We start from the raw sequence: 15,288 nt of genomic DNA on the forward strand, positions 1-15,288 counted from the left end.
AGCTTTACTATTTCTTCCTTGAGATCACTTGCATTTGAGTACTTAGAATTAATTATTAATAATTAAAGCCTCCCAGTCCTCTTAAACATTCTTCCTTATCGTCTTTGGCCACAAACTTCTACCTAAATTTACCTATATTTTCTCTGAATTCCACAGAACAGATTCACTGCCCTAAAAAATACCCTGTGCACCACCTGTTCATCTCTCTCTATCCCCAATCCCAGGCAACCAGTGATCATTTTACTGTCTCCATAGTTTTGCCTTTTCCAGTATGTCATATAGCTGGAATCACACAATATGTAGCCTTTTCAGATTAGCTCCTTTTACTTATTAATAAGCATTTAAGGTTCCTCCATGTATTTTCACATTTTGATAGTTCATTTCTTTTTAGCACTGAATAATATTCCATTATCTGGATGTACCACAGTTTACCCATTCACCCACTGAAAGACATCTTGGTTGCTTTCAAATTTTGGCAATTATGAGTAAAGCTGCTATAAACAACCATGTGTAGGTTTTTGTGTGGCCATAAGTTTTCAGCTCATTTGGGTAAATACCAAGAAACATGATTACTGAATCATATGGTAAGAGTATGTTTAGTTTTGTAAGAAATTGCCAAAGTATCCTCCAAAGTGGCTGTACCATTTTGCATTTCCACCAGCAATGAATGAGAGTTCCTGTTCTTCCACATTCTCACCAGCTGGTGTGGTCAGCTGTTTGGATTTTGGCCATTGTGATAGGTGTGTAGTGGTATCTCGTTGTTTTAATTTGCAATTTCCTAATTTGCAATTTCCTAATGACATATGATGTTGAGCATTTTTTCATATTTATTTGCCATCTGTATGTATTCTTTGGTGAGGTGTTTGTTCCAGTCTTTTGCCCATTTAAAAAACTGAGTTGTTTTCTTACTGTTGAGTTTTTTGTTTGTTTTGTTTGTTTGGTTGGTTGGTTTTTGAGATAGAGTTGCCCTGGGTAGAATGCAGTGGCATCATCATAGCTCACTGCAATCTCAAACTCCTGGGCTCAGTGATCCTCCTGCCTCAGCCTCCCAGAGTGCTAGGATTACAGGTGTGAGCCACTGCACCCAGCCCTTACTATTGAGTCTTAAGAGTTCTTTGTATATTGGGAATAAGTCTTTTATCAAATATATCCTTTGCAAGTATTTTCCCCTACTCTGTGACTAGTCACCTTCTCTTGACATTGCCTTTCTGAGAGAGAAGTTTTTAATTTTGATGGACCCCAACCTATTACTTATTTCTTTCATGGATCATACCTTTCTTTAGTGTTATATCTAAAAAATCATCACCATCTCCAAAGTCAGCTAGAGTTTCTGTGTTATCTTCCTGGAATTTTAATAGTTTTGGATTTTACATTTAGGTCTGTGTTCCATTTTGAGTTAATTTTTGTAGAAGGTGTAAGGTCTGTGTCTAGATTAACTTTTATGTGTGGATGTCTAGTTCCAGCACCATTTGTTGAAAATACTATCTTTTCTCTGTTGCATTGCCTTTGCTCCTTTGTCAAAGATCAATTGATTATATTTGTATGGGTCTATTTCTGGTCTATTCTTTTACTAATACCACCCTGTCTTAGTTACTATAGCTTATATAATAGTAAGTCTTGAAGTCAGGTAGTATCATTACCCCAACTTTATTCTTTTGCTTCAATATTGAGTTGGCTATTCTGGGTCTTTTGCCTCTCCATATACATTTTGGAATCCATTTGCCAATACTTATTTGGTAGCATTTTTATTAAGTATTTATGTTTGAGGAAAACATGCAACCTTCCATTGCTATATTCCTTTGTAAATTTAATTTCTCAAGCCCATCTGTGAGGGAGAATTCTTTTCTTCTTTAAAGTCTCAAAAAGTTGATTTTTATCTATCTTCCTGGCTTTGTGCATTGGTGTAGAAACATCTGAGTTCTTCCTCCCCTGAGAGTTATTGGGAGCTTCCTCTGTTATTTTTCTGTTTCACTGTGGCATGCCCGATAGCCTCCATGGCATCCAGTTAATCTGTTGTGGCTGGGTATACATTCCTCTCTCTCGGTTGTCAGTCTCAAGCCCCCTTGATTAGATCAGTGGATTTAGAGGCTGATAGATTGACTTTGACTTCTCATAAAGGAAGAAACAGATCATAACAGAATCAGCTTGCCATTTAGAGCTCCTAGCTGGTAGCACCGGGAACAGTCAACGGGAGTCAACAGTGGATTAAAGACCCAAGGAGAGCTCAGTGATTCATTCTCAAATTTAACTAACTGTCCTTAAGACGGTATATTTTAGTCCCTCATGTCTCATGGTCCCACTTCATGCATTGTACATAGGCCAAATGCCTTTTTGATCAACATGGGAAACAAAAATGAAAAACAGCACTAAAAGATCATTTTCCCTTTTTTTTATACCTGAAATGTTGTTTTCTACCCTCTCATCTATAATGGCTAAATGAATAAAATGCTGTGAAATATTTTTAAACTGAACAATGGCCCATAAAACCTCTTTCCATGTATGTAGAAACTTATGGTTTACGAAGTACTTGCTTACTGTTTGTTCTCTGGCCATCAGGAGCAAGGCAGGCTGCTGCATTAAAAGGCATCAAGAGTGATCTTGACTATAAGAAACTAAATGCAGTAACAGTTCCCTCGGAAAATGTTCTCCTCTGTGTTTTTAAATTCTATGTTCAAAGAACCTCTTGAGTCTGTTATTTCCAAGATGACCTCTCTGACCATATTCTGCTCATGAGAAGCAGAATACACATTTCTAGACTTTTTAGACTTTCTCCCAGACTGATTAAGAACCTAGAAGTGGAAAATTTAGACAAGAGAGTCTTTATAAGGCCCAAAGAAGTGATGGAACTTCTAGGGAGTTGTGGATGCCTGGTGTTTTTTCTGCCTTCTCACCTTCCAAATGCATTTTGAAGAGGTGAGCTGTTAGGTTCAGTTAACAAAACCCCCTAGAACACTTCTCAAAGTATTTGACCAGAGAATGAGCTGGGGTGATCCATAATAACTTCCCATTTCCCAGTAGTAAAAAAGACAGAACTTTGAAAGGTTCAATGCATAACATTGAAAGGGTGTGTAGAGAAGTCCAGGAAGGAGCATGATAAGAAGTGGCTGGCATGCAGGAAGAATCTGGGATGGGGTGACATGGAAGCCCAGGGAGGGAGAGATCCATGTAGTCACATGTTGCTGTGAGGTTGTATGAAACAGAAAAAGCATCTGCTAGATTCTCACCAGTGACCAGGGTGAGAGTTGGTCTAATAGAGGGGCAGAAGTCAGATTTCAGTGGGGTGAAGAGGGAATGATGCCAGAGGCTGGTCAATGTTAACACTGTATTGAGCATTACATGCAAGGCATCAAAGCCAGGCAGCAGCCCCGCCAGCCCTGGTCATTACCTTCCATATACTCATTCCAGTCCTTTTCTCTTTGTTTTATTTTAATAAATCAGAGATACCTGATGATGTGTTTATCTTACTAAATGTATTCACAAACTGTCGGTGCACTTGGAGGATTGATGTTAATCCCTTGGTTACACTGTTGTGTATGCAGGGATTGAGGAGCAGACTAAAGGGCTGGATCCTCCCACTGTGGAGTTCTCAAGAGTCCTGCCATGGTAACAGCCATCACAACTGACCCAAGAATATTCCATCTAGTCACTGGCTGAGGTTCTCTCCTTCAGGTAACTTTTCACAGGTGTGTTTCTGCTGTGTGTTCTCTCAGGGAGCAAATAACAAGGGCTCTCAAACCTTAATGAGCATAACTAACACCAGAAAAGGAAAAGATGCAGATTCCTAGTCCTAATTCCCAGAGTTGGACAAGGTGGAAGATCCAGAGCTACTCATGCAGAATAGAAAAGGCAATCACAGCAACAAGAAAAATAAATAAATGGGACCTGATCAAATTATAATAAAAAGCTGCTGCAAAGCCAAAGAAACAATCAATAGAGCAAACAGACAACCTACAGAATGGGAGGAAATATTTGCATGCCATACATCCGATAAAGGGCTAACAACTAGAATCTACAGAGAGCTCAAGCAAAACAGTAAGAAAAAAAATCAAACAACCCCACTAAAAAGTGGACAAAAGACATGAACACAAGCTTTTCAAAAAAAGGTAGACTAATGACCAATAAACATATGAAAAAATGCTCAACATCTCTAATCATCAGGAAAATGCAAATCAAAACCACGGTGAGATATCACCCAATTCCAGCGAGAATGGCTTTTATCAACAAAGTCCCAAAACAACAGATGCTGGCGTGGATGCAGAGAGAAGTGAACACTTATACCCTGTTGGTGGGACTGCAAACTAGTACAACCTCTATGGAAAACAGTACAGAGATTCCTCAAAGAACTGAAAGTAGATCTACCATTTGATCCAGCAATCCCACTACTGGGCATTTACCCAAAGGAAAAAAGTCATTTTTTAAAAAAGACTGTTGCACTAGAATGTTTATTGCAGCACAATTTGCAATTGCAAAGATGTGGAATCAACCCAAGTACCCATCAATGCTTGAGTGGATTAGTAAAATGTGGTATGTGTATACCATGGAGTACTACTCAGTTATAAAAAAAAAAATGGGAAACTAATACCTTTTGTAACAACCTGGATGGAACTGGAGACCACTCTTCTAAATGAAGTATTGTAGGAATGGAAAAACAAACACTACACATACTCACTATTAAACTGGAACTAATTGATCGACACTTATATGCACATATAGAAGTAAAACTCAACGGAAATCAACCAGGTGAAGGGAGGAAGAATAGTTGGGTAAATTCATACCTAACAGGTACAATGCACACTGTCTGGGTGATGGGCATGCTTACAACATTGACTCAAACTATACAAAAGCAAAACATGTAACCAAAACATTTGTACCCACATAATATTCTGAAATTTAAAAAAATTATTGCAGTGAAAGAAATGGTCTTCACACATGCTCATTTCTCTTTGTTGTAAGCTAGGGACTGGCAGAGGCTAAATGGCATTATCTCTAAAGTCCTTTCCAGTTCTGATGTTCTATTTCTTCATTCAAAAAATATTTACTAAGCATTTGCTGGGTGCCAGTCCTTATTCTATGCACTGGAAATATAGCCATGAACAAAAGAGAGAAACATTCTGCCTTCATGAACTTAGATCCTAGTAGGGAGAGAAAGAAAATTTAAGGTGGGGACAGAAAATTAAGCAAACTATGTAGACTGTCAGAGGGTGTTAAATATTCTGGAGAAAAATAAAGCAGGAGAGGAGGACAGAAAGTGCTGTAGGGAGTTTTACTATTAAAATCCACGGGCAGGGAAAACCTTTCTGACAAGGTAGCATTTGAGCAAAGAGCTGGAGGTGGGGAGGCAAGATAGGCAGGTATCTGGGGCAAAGATTTCAGGCAGAGGGAACAGCAAGTGCAAAGGCCCTGGAAAGCCGGAGGAGCAGTGAGGAGACCAGTGTGGCTAGAACTGAGTGAACTAGAGATTGAGTTCCCAGAACGTGTCAGCAGCCTCTTGCTCTGCTTCCCAAGAAAGCAAGGCAGCCCTGGTTCTTAAGAAAACAGGTTCCTCCTGTTGTTTTGAGTAAGTAGCAAGAGGCCTGAAAGATAATGTCCTGGAGCTCAGACCTGCCTTTGCCCCTTCTCTTCGCAGAAGCATTTCTGGAAGCAGTTAAGCCTCACTGACACGGAGGCCCGGTTCTCAGCCCTGGGAATTAAGCGATGTGGGCACAGGGTCTCAGTCCCACCCCGTGCAGCCTCCACAGGCCTTCAGGATAGGCCAGAAGTGGAAGAGGTAGGTCAGTCCAGGGAACCTTGCCACAGTGTTTGCACCCGCAAGCTGGGGGCCAGAGCCACTGAGGAGGTGGGAATGTGAGCCGGAGCCTTCAGCAGCTGTAACTCTGCTCCATGTCTGTCCTGTGTGCAATTGTCCATTTATTTCTGACCATTCATTCGCTTGTTCTCTACGTTCTCAAGTTCTGCCAGGACTATGGGGATTTATCCAGGGCCAGCCCTAAAAAAGCCAAATTGGAAAAAAAAAATCCCTCCTCTCTACCTACCCCCTCAATACTTTGGGCCCTCTCGGTGCCTTGGGGCTTCCCCAGGTTGCCTCTTCTGGGTCTCACGCCTTGAGGGCATCGCTCCTGAACTAATAGGCAGAAAGGTAGTCACTGACAGGCACTTAATGTCTACTTCTCAGGAATATTTATGTTTTTGTGGTGAATTTGTAAAGCAAAGAAAGAGGCCTTCAATCTCCATGGGAGTAACACAGTGGGGTCACTGCTGCTGCCTTGATAGCCTTGGTCGGGAAATTTGAGGTGTGGGGAATGTGAATTCTCCAAGTCTATGGAGTCACACATTTGCCTTCATTAAATAGAGATTGTGTCTGGTTAACTGAGTCTAGACAGTGCCCTACACACTGGCCACACTGACAAACTGGCTTCCTATACCCACTGGAAAGTGACTTTATGCACAATGCCTGGCCTTCCACCCACCCTGTCACTGTGCAGGCACACACTCGCCCCACATAGGAGCATGTAAGTGGGTTTGGATACATTGGTTAGTTGAAAATTTTGATCCATATTGGTTAAATAAAAAAATAAAAATAATAAATTTGTATCATGCAGGCAAATGACAGAAACTTACAGGATGAGAAATCACTGCAGGGACCATGACAAGTAAGATGTAACATGGAGATTAAGGGGTTTAAGAGGAAATTTAAAAAACAAATAGTCAAAGACAAAAAGATAAATAATAAATTGTCTGGGAGTGGAACTTTAGGCAGTTCCTGTAATTCTCCCTGGCTACAAACTGAGCAACCCCGGGCCCAGCACTGGCAGAGATGAGCCCTTGGGGTCTCCTTGGGAGCTGTGAAGGGTTTTCCCATCAGAAATGCCTCTCACCTGCAGCCGTGTCCTGCAGCCTCGGTAGACAGCTGCTGACCTGAACTCTTGGAGGTGCCTTTGTGCTTGGAGCCACCCCACCTCTGTCTGTTCCTATTTCCAGCTTTTGCCATGTGGGGAGTCCAGGAGAGAAGGGAAAAGAGGCCAGAAGTGGAAAGAAAGCAACCAGAGTAGGCTGAAGGAACTTAGGAAATTTCACCGCAAAATATGACTCCTTGACATAAACAGTATTTTGAATTAAAGACCCTTAGAGAACAACAGCCCTTGGAAGGGACTTTCTGTCTCCCTGCATGACCAGATGACCCATGAACAGGACAATTGACTTCCCTTCCCCTCCCTGTTATCTCAATATATTGCAGGAGAGATCAAGAATACAACCAGACCTGGTCCAAACCATTAAAATAATACCTGCAACTCGCAGGTTAATTTAATTTGCAAAGATAATCCTTTACAAGTCAATCTGTTTCCCCCATCCAATCGTCCTCCCTAGCAACCATTTATTGCTCCTAAACAGAATTACCTGTACTCCTCATCGCTCCCTCCCCTCTACAAGGAGGGTATAAAAATTTATGGACCTCACTGGGATATTGAGTAATCACTCTGTGATTCTCCCTATGTGCACAGTAAATAAATCTCCTTCCCTTATTAATCTGCTTTAATTGTGAGTTGATCTTTCAGCAAACTTTCGGGGGAAAGGGGAAGTTTTTCCTAAGCCCCACAAGCCCCAGGATTTTCTAACAGCTGCTTCTTTTTCTATGCATTTCCTATCATCCCTGGTTTGCAGTCCTGGCTGCCCCTGAAAATCATTTGGGTACTTTGAATAATCAGGGTTTCTGGCCCCAGCCCAGCTCCTTTGAAAGACAGTCTTTGCTGGAGGGACCAGACTTTGCATTTTTCTAAAGCTCCCAGGTTAGTCTCACAGGCTGCCAGGGTTGCGTATCACGACATAAGAGCAGCTTTCTTATCCCCAGGGGGAGGGAGCGTCTCTGTTAAGCAGGTCAGGAATTCCTCTTCCAGAGGACGGGACTAGGAAAAGCGATCCCTGCATCCCCAGCCCTCTCAACTGCCAGGATTCTAGAGCTTGTTCTACCCCCTCACCTTTGCCCTGAGGCACATGTCCCCCCCAGAGGCAGCCCCTCCCTGAAAGCCACATTCTTCACTCACCCCCTCCTTGGAGGTTCTCCACAAATCCCTCTCTCCCCACAGCAATACACACCTGAGAGGGGCACCTGGGTAGGGTGTGTACCAAGCTGGAGGAGGTAGCATCTTAGTCCACGTTGGCCGCTATGACAAGACCATAGCATAGGTGGCTTAGAACACACAGAAATTGGTTTCTTACCGTTCTGGAGACCGGGAAGTCCAAGCTCAAGGCACCAGCAGATTCTGTGTCTGGTGAGGGCCTGCTTCTTAGTTTGTAGATGGCTCTCATATCCCTGTATCCGTGCTGGGAGGGGCCAGGGGCTCTCTGGGATCCCTTTTATAACACCACTAGTCCTATTTGTGAGGGCTCAGCCCTCCTGACCTAATCAACTCCCAAAGACCCCACCTCCTAATACCATCACGCTGGGGATTGGAGTTCAACACATGCATCTGGGGGGACACAGACATTCAGTCTATAGCAGGTAGGGAGGTTAGCACTTTGGTTCCACACATATAAAAGCCCCTAAGTCGGTGCTTCCCAAACGTCACCTGGGGATCTTGTTCAAGTGCAGATTCTGGTTCAGGAGGTCTAGGGTGGGGCCTGACATTCCGCATTTCTAACAAGGTCCCAGGTGATTGCTGATGCACTTGGAACAGCAAGGCCCTAGGATGCTCTTACCCTTCACCCCTTCCCCTGGAGTTTTTGGGGTCTGAATTTGAACCTACTGGGTTAGATGGCTTCATAGGTGAGGGTACTGGAATGAGAGAAACCTGGGGTCCTAGCTTGGGGTAGGATGTGGCTTTATTGATTTGGCGCAGATGGGGCTGCATTAAGACAGAAGCCCAGGTGGAAAGTGTTTCTTCTCCTGGCCAGGTAACAGAGCATGAGGCTCATCCACAGAATATCAACCATGACCTCCAGGCAACATGCAAGGACTGTTTCTCTCCTGCTCAAGCCCTTCTGTGACTGCCCAGTGAAGCCTACCCACTGCACTTACACTGACCTGACTATACTGGTATCACCTGCTATAATCTCTCCTTCCTCCACATGCCAGTTCTTGCCCTGTTCCTTGGACCTTCAGGAAAGCATCTCTGTAAGTCTGGAGCTGAGGGTGTGTGCTCAATAATTACATTTGTGTGAATAAAATAATTCTCTGGAGTCTGCGCTCCATATTTCCACAGCACCCGCATGAGGACGCAGTGGCGTCATTTAGCAGGAAATATTAAGCAGGGCACCCTGTTGCAAACACTCCCTGACAGCTACCACTGAAGGCATTCTTTAATGTCATCTCTTCCCCCAAAACTGCCTTCCTTAGCTAAGTTCTCAGTCTCTCGTCATCGTCATTGTCGTCGTCTTCCCACGTTGTCTGCATGAAGCCTCTTCCCCTGAAAAACGGATAAGGCAGGGCCTTGGCCACCCTCCCAGGAAGGCTGAGGCTATTTGCATCTGTAACCACAAGGAAATTACTACTGACAGCCCAAAGTAAAGCAGAAATATTAAGAATGACACAGTGGAGTTCCTGTACCAGAAGAAAAATGGCACATTAATAAAAAGTTTTAGCAGAGTGTAGCAGTAAATTGCACATTATGGATATATATTTAAAGTCAGCATGAAAGTCAGCTGCCTTTGCCCCTTGGAATTTGCAGAAGTGTGTTAGGTTTCAATTGGCTGTTTCAGAATTCTTTGATTATGATAGCTTAACATACGACACTCCTAATTTCCTTATATTATTGTTCTTCAGAAACACTGACTCCATCTCCATTTGCAAATTCTTTAAAAAGACAGGTAAATAAGATATTTAGTGATTGATTACCCAGTTTGCAAATGGTCCAGACATTTGAATTTTCCTACCACCTGCTTCTGGCTAATGTATGCGAAAGAAGAAAAATGAAGGAAGATGAAACTCTCAATATATTTGGTACTTATTTATTAAAAATTCTAGTGGAAAAAATGTGGATGGCAAAGAATACTGAGGTTGTCTATTGCTAGTAAACCTGACGCTTTTAGGTTCTCTGTGGTGGATCCAAACCTTCCCCTCTCCCCACTGCTGGGTGATGCCTGTGACACGCTCACGTGTTATTAATTTGTTGGAGTTAAAGAGCACTCATGAGCATGACAATAGTAATTTATATATTAATATTTAACATATTAATATATACATATTATTAATAATAAATATTAGTTTAAATTAAAAAATAAATCCATCCATCATGTCCTATTTCTATTGTTCAGTACAAAGTACATTTTGATGGTTTTCCTGTGAGCTTGTGAATTGATTAAGGCTCAGCACTCAAGGGGACCCTATCCTGGTCCCGGCAATATGTGAAAGTGAAACCTCTGCATGGGAATTTAAATAGATTATCACCTGCTGAGAAGGTAGCAATGACTTTCATATACACCAAACTTCTTGTTTAAGACCAACGAATATCCTTACCAAAATGTCTAAATAAGACAGTAATTGATGAATAATCTTTTAATCGCCCAGGCTTAGATAAAGGCTAATGTCTTCAGCCATGACATATTTAAGTAGCTGTAATCAAATATATAATTAAACTCTACAAGAAAATAAAATGGAAGCTCAGATATCTGTGGTGCACTACACTGAAGCCATCAGCAATTCTTTCTCCCATTGATATTGGAGTTGGGCCTTCAGAATGGGTTCCACCATCTTAGAACAATTACAAACATAAAATCTCACTTGTGACTATTCCTTCCCTTAAGTATAATATTTCCTAGCTGTAATGTGGGTAGAATTAGGGAAGTCAATGAACTTTTGAACAGAGGAATATCCACAGGAAGGGTATATTTTGATGGAGTGCTGGGAAGACCTGGTATGAAATGCTACTAGGAGCTGTTGAAATACCATCCTGAATGTCTGCCAAAGTGGGGAGATGGCTGGATGTGGGTGGCACTGATAGTTCACACTTTGAAGACAGTCCTCCTTATTAGCACCAGCTCTGCACCAAACATGGGCAGATGCTGGCCTGCGGGGCCCTTGGCCATTGTAGGCAGAGCTGGTCTGGGGTGCAATTCCTGGGGAACCACAGGGATTAAGAATGGTATGAGGTGGGAAATGGAGCCAGGGTCTCTGCCTAAAAGCAGAGCAGGAGTGGGGCTTCCCCCAGTGAAAAAAAGAGCTGGAAAAAGCTGCAGCAACAGTTGATTAGAGTTCTAGTTTTTTCAGAGCTGCATGCTCAGGAAGGAAGGTAGAAAATCAGTATCAGCAAGATCAATTAAATTAAATTGACTCTCTTTGAAATTAAAGTAATACAACAAAATAAAAAGGATTTTAAGTAATTATGCTGAAGATCATTAAAGGAAAATAATCTATAAATATCAACAAAATATGATGAAACAATAACCAGGCACAAATGAATGAAGAGCAGGAGTGTATGAGAAATAAGCAATTAGAAATCAAGAAAATAAAAAATATATAGTAATTATAATTAAAAACTCAGTGGATAGGACAAATTTTAGACTAGATACAGGCAAAGAGATAGCTATTATAGTAACTTAAAGGGAACCCTATGTAATGTACCTGAATGCGGGCCAGAGAAGTGAAGAGACTTGGAGAGAAGAAAAAGAGGCAGACACACATGACAGCTAGATTGAGACTGCACGCACCAGTAAAGATTCAAGACAGTACAAAAGAGAAAATTCCAAAGAAGCATTATTTGAAGATGTTATAGGTAAGAATATTCTAGAAGTGAATAAAGCCACAAACCCTCATAGTAAAACTATTCTGTATGTACTGAGAAAAATAAATAAAATTAAATATGTATGTAGACATAACTGTGAAACTGAAAAACATCTATGAAAATTGAAAAACCTTTGGAGTTATCATAGAAAACTGACTTATTGTTATGCCTACCAAGGAACATTTAGATTGAAAGCCAACTTCTCATCAGCAACAGTCTATTCTAGAAGTTAATGGAGTAAAATCTTCAAAGTGCTGGAAAAATATCTGTTAACCTGGAATTGTACCCAGCTTTACTATCAACCTAAGAGTAGGGACACACGGATGACCTTTGTAGACATACAAAGATTAAGGGAGTTTACTACCCAGAGAGCCTCACAGAACAGCCACTAAGCAAGGAGAACAATGAATCCAGACAAACAAATGGAATCAAGAAACAACAGCAAACACAGAAATAAAAAAGGAATTGGTAAATTTAATTAGTTATTGATTACTACAAAGAAGCAAAGCACATGAGCACATTTTTTGTACATTTTATCTTTTAAAAAATGAAGCTCTGGACAATAACAAGATGAAATGTGCATAAGTATGTCCATTTCCCATTGAATATAAGCTCCCTACGACACAGGATTTTGCTTTGCTCTCTGCTAGCAAAATCTTTCAACCCTTGGGGCAGTGAATGTCCTTCCTATAGTCCTTGAATATAGGAAGTATTCAAAAAGTATTTGTTGGCTGGCAAGGCGTCTCGCACTTATGGTACCAGTGCTTTGAGCGGCCCAGGTGGGAGGATTCCTTGAGGCCAGAAGTTTAATCAGCCTGGGCAACATAGCAAGACCCTGTCTCTACAAAAATAATTTTAAAAATCAGCTGGTATGGTGGTGTGTGCATGTAGGATAACTTGAGCCCAGGAGTTTGAGGCTGCAGTGAGCTATGATTGCACCACTGCCTCTCCATCTTGGGCAATGGAGCAAGACCCTGTCTCAGAAACAAACAAAAAACCAAAAAGTATTTGTTGAATGAGTAAATGGAATGAGGTAGGGTAGCACCAGCGATTTAATGGGTCAGTATACCCAAGTTTTTGCCTTGTTCTGGCAGAGACTAGATGAGCTTGGCATATTGTTAGGAAAAAATAAGGTTAAGGTTAATTTTACAAGAATAATAATACTGTCAAGAGCTTCTGAAACAGGAGAGAAAAACAAAGAGAACATTTTAAAAAGTTTATTAGCCCAACAGAAAGCAGAGAAGAAGAAAGAGAAGAAAAATAAAATGCTGGTAAAGAGAAACCAGATGGTAGAAATAAATTCAAATGTAGCAGTAATCACAATAGATAGAAATTGAATCAACCTACCTATTAAAGGACAGAGACCATCAAATTGCATTAAAACAGATGAACAACAATAACAAACCATATCCAGAAAATTTCTAATACAAAGTTACCAGTGAAAGGTTAAAAAGTTTGGGAAATGATATTCAAGGCATATATTAATCAAAGGAAGCTTTTATAATATTAATAATGAAATAGAATTTAATCAAAAAAGGTTACTAGGGATAAAGAAAGACACTGCATCATGCTACAAAACAATGCACACCACTAGGATAATCTTATGTGCACCTAACACACAACTCTGAAACATACCAAGTAAAAACTAAAAGAATTAAAATTTAAGAAAACCAGAATGGAAGATTTTAACACATCTCTATCAGAAATTGCCAGATCAAGTCAACAATCATTAGAAAATCTATGGAAGACTTGTTCAACATAATAAAAAATTTGACATGAGAGATATAGAGGTCTGTCTCCAACAAAAATAGATAATATGTACTCTTTTAAAGAACACTTGGAACATTAAGAAAAGGATCACAAATCAAGACAGAATTTTCTAACAAGTTTCTATTATTAAGTCACTATTATTAAAAGCAATTAACTGAAAAATCAAGTAAAACTGTCAACATATTCGGAAACTGAAGCATGCACTCCTAAAGAACTCATAAGTTAAAGATTATTCCATGATGGAAATGACAAGATAATTAGAACTGATGTCAGTAACGGAACCACATATTGTGAACCGAAACTTGTAATATATACCGGTGAAATTTAGAGGTGAATTTATAGCCTTATACTTACATTAAGAAAATAAAGATGATGAAAAACAAATGAATTGTTAAATTTGAGAATCTAGGAAAAGACAGCAGAGAAAACTCAAAGAACATAGAAGAAACTTAATAATAAAATCAAGAGAAAAATTAATAAAACAGAAAACAAAGAAACAATAGAGAAGGTCAACAAAAATCAAAAGTGGCTCTTTAAAGAGACAAAACCAAAAATCTCTGGTGAGATTGAACAAAATAATAAAATACAAGATTGAGATAAAACTAAACAATATAAGGAATGAAAACACAGTACATATTTTTAAAAAATCATTAATAAATACCATGGATAATTCTATGCAAAAAATTTAATATGTATAGAAGAATTATAATATCCTAGTAATATACAAATTACCAAAATTGACTTAAAGATAAATAGAAAGCCTAAGTAAACAACAAAAAATCATTTCAGCTTGTTTCCCCTGCTGAGTATTTGTGTCGCGCCATGGTGCCCAAGGGAGAGGGAAGCAGCAGATATTTGAAGAGAACAGAGAGACCCTGAAGATACCTGCAGATCATACTGGGGCCAATGCCATTTACTGCCTTGTGACCCTGGTCCTCTTTTACTCTTCTGCCTCATTTTGGGCCTGGATAGCCCTGGGCTTTAGTCTGGCAGTATATGGGGCCAGCTACCATTCTGTGAGGTCAATGGCACAGGCAGCCTTCTCTGAGGATGGGGCCTTGATGGACCTGGCAGGGACCTCAACATGGAGCAGGGCATGGCAGAGCACCTAAAGGATGTGATCCTACCGACAGCCATTGTGCAGGTGCTCAGCTGCTTCTGCCCCTACATCTGGTTCTCTGGCTTCTGGCTCCAGGCCGGGCCCTTTACCTCCTGTGGGTGAATGTGCTGGGCCCCTGGTTCACAGCAGACAGTAGCACCCCAGCACCAGAGCACAACGAGAAACGTCAGTGCCAACAGGAGCGGCGACAGATGAAGCGGTTCTAGCCATTGACATTGTGGTCACAGGCTGCTGGGCCCTGGGTAGCTCTATCAGGCTGCACAGCCCCCATGCCTGGAGCAATGAGGGCCTAGTCCAGGGTCAAAAGCAGTCTGAGGTGTATAGGCTATACTTCAGGATATATCCTATACAGTTTTCAAATAAATGGCTTAGAGTGTGAAAAAAAAATCACTTTAAAAATTAAATCACCACCCATAATGAACAAGTTGAGAAACAAATCAAAAACTCAATCCCATTTGTAATAGCTACAAAAAAATAATAATAATAAGGTACCTAGGAATACATTTAGCCAAGGAGGTGTAAGATCTCTGCAAGAGGAACTACAAAACACTGATGAAAGAAACTGTAGATGACACAAACAAATGGAAAAACATCCCATGCTCATGGTTTGAAAGAATCAATATCATTAAAATGTCCATACTGCCCAAGGTAATCACATATTCAACACAATTAATGTCAAATTAT

At 40.7% G+C, this 15,288-nt stretch overlaps 1 pseudogene; it reads left to right on the forward strand.

The window, feature by feature from the left end:
• The first annotated feature begins 6,814 nt into the window (after positions 1–6,814).
• Positions 6,815–14,810, forward strand: LOC123621727 (annotated as a pseudogene).
• Positions 14,811–15,288: the final 478 nt, after the last annotated feature.

Source organism: Lemur catta, chromosome 16 (genome assembly GCF_020740605.2).
Source record: "Lemur catta isolate mLemCat1 chromosome 16, mLemCat1.pri, whole genome shotgun sequence".
Lineage (NCBI taxonomy): Eukaryota > Metazoa > Chordata > Mammalia > Primates > Lemuridae > Lemur > Lemur catta.